Source organism: Phocoena sinus, chromosome 9, assembly GCF_008692025.1.
Source record: "Phocoena sinus isolate mPhoSin1 chromosome 9, mPhoSin1.pri, whole genome shotgun sequence".
Taxonomy (NCBI): Eukaryota; Metazoa; Chordata; class Mammalia; order Artiodactyla; family Phocoenidae; genus Phocoena; species Phocoena sinus.
In genome coordinates, this window is record NC_045771.1 from 11,156,368 (window position 1) to 11,162,367 (window position 6,000).

Sequence of the window (6,000 nt, forward strand, 5' to 3'; positions counted from 1 at the left end):
ATGTAGTGTAAGAAGATGGTCCTCAGCAGAGGAAGAAATTAAAGATAGTGAAGAACAAATTACACACCCCACCTCCAGCTTCATCATTTTTAAAAGGAGGCAACAGAATTAGAGGGTTTTTATACCCTGTTCAGTTTTATATCATGACTCAGGGACATCAATTTTCACCAGTTGCTTCCCATAAGTGTGACTGGGGAGGGGCTCTGATTCAGAGGAATAAGAAAACTATGTTTAGACAGCATGGGATTCAGATGTGACTCTGAGACCCCAGGCACAGTGCAAGAAAGGGGTCTCACGAAGGTGCCTTTTTCTTCTTTCTAAACCTGATGACTTCTGCCAGTCTTCTATCTTGCTCCTCTGTAAACCATTAACTGGTATAAAAATAATGATTTCTTCAAAGAGGGAGTGGGTACTACTTCTAGTATTTTTCTCAAAATGAGCTTGAATGTACAGGAAAACTCACAAAGATGGGGAATGGTTGGAGCTGAGTCACCTGCTTCCTGAAGCAAGTGCAGTGTGTGATGAGTCCCAGATACCTCTTCTACCCTGATGGAGAGGAGAGGACACAGGGAGGATAAGGAACTTTATATATATTTATATATATATATATATATTTATATATATATATATATATATATATATATATATATGGGCTTTATAGTCTGATCAACTAAAACCAACCCATTCCCCAGAGACATTCCTGTGGAGTCCAGGGAACGAATTACAAATCATATTCCCACCATTCTAGGTCTTTCCTACAAAGCAGTGCAAAACCTTCCCTTCCCCTCTTGGCTCTCCTTCTTTGTTATCTTTGATAGTGTACAGGGGTGTGTGTGTGTGTGTGTGCATAGATGTGTGTACCTGCTCATGCAGAGAAGTTAGAACTCATGAAGGATGGCAAAGATGTCTGTGCTCGAGGATCTTGGTATAAAAATTTAACAGATAAGTCATACGTTACTGATTATCTCCCATAGTACAATCCCCAAGGATACGAATGTGTTATGTACTTGATCTTGAAATTGTTCCTGTCTCCATATCTTACTTTGGGAAAGATTCATGATGTAATAAATGTGACCCCCATGGAGCTTATTAAGGTAGCCCCTCAAAGGACTGTATCTTTCTCAGGGAGTGAACAATCTCTGCTGAAAAGTGTGAATGTGCAATAATTATCAAAATTTTCCATTGCAAATATTAATCATTACTTGGAAACTCATGTAGATTGAATCCTATTGCCTGAATGCTTTCCTGCTTTAAGCTACACCATAAGTATTTGCCGAATTTCAAAAATATTTGCCCCCTAAATGTATATACTTTATCTGGAGAGGCCATTATCCCCTCTCTGTTGTAAGCACAGTGTTGTAAGCATTGGATTTAGATGATGGATGCCTTTTCCTGAACCCACAGAAACACAGGACAACAAACAAACATGATGACTCAGATCCCTTAAATTCATGAGTATTTACATTGATTGGCCCTTGATGCTCCCAGAAATCATAGTGTATTTCCTAGTCTCTTCTCTCAGGTTTTTTTTTTTTTAATTATTTTCTCTTTCTTTAAGCTTCCCATAAATCCTTCCACCCACAGTCTTAGCTACTGAATGAGAGTAACTGAGACCATAAAAAGCAATCAGATGACAGTTTGTGCAATCCTAACTAACACACTGACTGAGTTGCTGAATTTGTGCATTTATCTCAACTTCTCTGCCCTTCCTGTGGAGTTACTAGTTTTTCCCCAGAGAAGGCCAGCCTACAAATTATACTATAAATTCCATCCCTCTTTCCTACTCGAGAACTTCTCTACAGCAATTTCTGTTTCAAATGTCTCTGCTCCTATTTCATCTTGAACATATCTGATCAGAATGGGAAACTCTCGAGAGAGATTGGGGCAGCTGGCAGGGACACCAGCTACTGCCTTCTCTGCAGCTTGGTAGCCAGGGGTGGAAGGAAGCCACAGCTGAAACCCCAAGTCGGCCCTCTCTGCCCTGTCCCACTGTCTCATTTCTCCCTGTTCAAGGCTAAGAAGTCCCCAGATCTGCAGTCATTAAGCTGGAGATCCAGGAGAATAGTGTTGTAGTTTCAGTATGAATCCAGAGGCTGAGGAGCTAGGGTAGCTGATAGCATAAGTTTCAGTCTGAGGGCAGGGAAAGGCCAATGCCCAAGTTTAAAACATCAGAAAAATTTGTGGACCATAAGAGACTACTACAAGCAACTGTATGCCAATAAAATGGACAACCTAGAAGAAATGGGCAAATTCTTAGAAAGGTACAATCTCCTAAGACTGAACAGGAAGAAATAAAAAATATGAACAGACTAATTACAAGTACTGTAATGGAATGTGTGATCAAAAAACTCACAACAAACAAAAGTCCAGGACCAGTTGTCTTCACAGGTAAATTCTATCAAACATTTAGAGAAGAGTTAACAAGTATGCTTCTGAAACTATTCCAAAAATTTGCAGAGGAAGGAACACTTCTAAACTCATTCTATAAGGCCACCATCATGCTGATACCAAAACCAGACAAAGATACCACAAAAAAAGAAAATTACAAGGCAATGTCACTGATGAACATAGAGGCAAAAGTCCTCAACAAAATACTTGCAAACCAAATCCCACAATACATTAAAAGGATCATACACCATGATCAAGTGGGATTTATCTCAGGGATACAAGGATTTTTCAATATCTGCAAATCAATCAGTGATTGTTAAGAAATTGAAGAATAAAAACTATATAATCATCCCAATAGATGCAGAAAAATCTTTGACAAAATTCAGCATCCATTTCTGATAAAAACTCTCCAGAAAATGAGCATAGAGGGAATCTACCTCAACATAATAAAGGCCATATATGACAAATCCACAGCCAACATCTTTCTCAATGGTGAAAAACTGAAAGCATTTCATCTAAGATGAGGAAAAAGACAAGGATATCCATTCTCACCACTGTTATTCAACACAGTTTTGGAAGTCCTAGCCACGGCAATCAGAGAAGAAAAAGAAATTAAAGGAATACAAACTGGAAAAGAAGAGGTAAAACTGTCACTGTTTGCAGAGGACACGACACCATACATATAGAATCCTAAAGATGCCGCCAGAAAACTACTAATCAATGAATTTGGTAAAGTTGCAGGATACGAAATTAATGCACAGAAATCTCTTGCATTCCTATATACTAACAATGAAATATCAGAAAGAGAAATAAAGGAAACAATCCCATTCACCACTGCAACAAAAAGAATAAAACACCTAGGAATAAACTTACCTAAGGAAGTAAAAGGCCTGTACTCAGAAAACTATAAGACACTGATGAAAGAAATCAAAGATGACACAAACAGGTGGAGAAATATACCATGTTCTTGGATTGGAAGAATCCATACTGTGAAAATAACTATACTACCCAAAGCAATCTGCAGATTCAATGCAATCCCTATCAAATAACCAACGGGATTTTTTACATAACTAGGACAACAAAATCTTAAAATTTGTATGGAGACACAAAAGACCCCACATAGCCAAAGCAATCTGGAGGGGAAAAAAAAAAAACGGAGCTGGAGGAACCAGATTCCCTGACTTCAGACCATACTACAAAGCTGCAGTTATCAAGACAATATGGTTCTGGCACAAAAACAGAAATATAGATCAATGGAACAGGATAGAAAGCCCAGAGGTAAAATCACGCATATACGGTCAACTAATCTCTGACAAAGGAGGCAAGGATATACAATGGAGAAAAGATAGTCTCTTCAATAAGTGGTGCTGGGAAAACTGGACAGCTGCATGTAAAAGAAAGAAATGAGAACACTCCCTAACACCATACAGGAAAATAAACTCAAAATGGATTAAAGACCTAAATGTAAGACAGGACACTATAAAACTCTTAGAGGAAAACATAGGAATAACACTCTTTTACATTAATCACAACAAGATCTTTTTTGACCCACCTCCTAGAGTAATGGAAATAAAAACAAAAATAAACAAATGGGACCTAATGAAACTTAAAAGCTTTTGTACAGCAAAGGAAACTATAAACAAGATGAAAAGACAATCCTCAGAATGGTAGAAAATATTTGCAAATGAATAAATGGACAAAGGATTAATCTCCAAAATATATAAACAGTTCATGCAGCTCAATATTAAAAAAACAAACAACCCAATCCAAAAATGGGCAGAAGACCTAAATAGACATTTCTCCAAAGAAGACATACAGATGGCCAAGAAGCACATGAAAAGCTGCTCAACATCACTGATCATTAGAGAAATGCAAATCAAAACTACAATGAGGTATCACCTCACACCAGTCAGAATGAGCATCATCAGAATATCTACAAACAACAAATGCTGGAGAGGGTGTGGAGAAGAGGGAACCCTCTTGCACTGTTGGTGGGAATGTAAACTGATACAGCCACTATGTAGAATAGTAAGGAGATTCCTTAAAAAACTAAAAATAGAATTACCATATAATCCAGCAATTTAGTTTTTTGCAACAGCAATCATATCTCTTAAGGAGAAAAATCCACCGAACCAAGTTGTACCCTGCTTCACATTGTCCGCCTTTTCTGCAATACTCTGCGGAAGGCAGCCTTCACTTGAGCATTCCTTAAACTGTAGACAAGGGGGTTCAGCAATGGGTTGAAGACAGTGTAAAACAGGAAAAGGATCTTCAGCTGCTCCTCTCATTGACTTGTCGGGGACCATATAAACCATCATGGCGATGCCAAAGTAGAACCCAACCACACAGAGGTGGGAGGAGCAGGTGGAAAAGGCTTTCTTGTGGCCCTCCTTTGACTGGATCTTCAGGATGGCCCACAGGATGCGCACGTAGGAGACCAGCATCAGGGAAAGGGGCACAGTTAAGATAAACACACCATCAGCAAAGAGGAATATTTCGTTGATACAGGTTTCACCACAGGCCAATTTGAGGACAAAGCGTATTTCATAGAAGTGGTTCAACTCCTGGGGCCCACAGAAGAAGTAAGAGAATTACTTGTACTAAGCCAGGGAAAATCCACATGCCCAGGAAGTGATGGCTAGGACCATGCACAATCTCCAGTTCATGATGACAGTGTACTGGAGGGGGTGGCAGACTGCCACGGACTTGTCATAGGACATCACCACCAAAATCAGGCACTCTATAGAACCAAACCCAAAATGAGAAGCGTCTGCATAGTGCATGAGAAACAGGAGACAGTATTTTTGTGTTTCAGTAGGTTTTCCAGCAAACTGGGCAAATTGCTGGAAGCATAGGATATGTCAATGATGGCCAGATGAGAAAGGAAGTAGTACATGGGGGAGTGCAGTCTGGGGTCTAGGGAAATGAGTCCCAAGATCATGCCATTTGCCAGCAGGTTGAAGGCATGTAACAGGGAGAAGATACCAAAGAGGAGCAATTCCATCTCTTCACTGAGCTGGAATCCTACCAGCATGAATTCTGTATTTGTTGCCCTCCATTCCTAATGACAGGACTGAAGTGTGATGGAAAGGTCAGAGCTGGATAGCAATGAAAACCAGAGTTACCTACCTGAAGTGAATTCAGAGGAAGCTTGTGTACTTGTCCCTACTTCACTTAGTTTTTTTCTCCAAAGTTTCTTTACCTTTTGTTTTCTTACTTGTTATTGTGAAGTAATTCAAGTTTTCATATAAGTATCAGGAATTATAAATAATACTAGTATATAGTTTACCAAATTGTTTTTTTCATGTTTGCCTTATCATTTATCTTCTCTGTATGCACATAGTATCAATTTTCTATAGACCACATAAGATTATATTGAAACCATATTCACATACTGACAATTTATTCCTAAACTCTTATTTCTCAATAACAAGTAAATTCACTGATCTGTTCTCAGTATAATTACCAGAATCTGGAGACATAACATTAACATAATTCACTATTCTAAATACACCATTTTCTGCCCATGTAGTCTAAAGTTCAAATCCAGCATCACTTATCGTACTCTCTAATCTTAAATAGTTAGCTTTTCTTGCCTTGACTCTGATACTT

General features: G+C 38.7%; 1 pseudogene; it reads right to left on the bottom strand.

Moving 5' to 3' along the window:
• Positions 1-4,537: 4,537 nt before the first annotated feature.
• LOC116759530 lies at positions 4,538-5,447 on the bottom strand (annotated as a pseudogene).
• Positions 5,448-6,000: the final 553 nt, after the last annotated feature.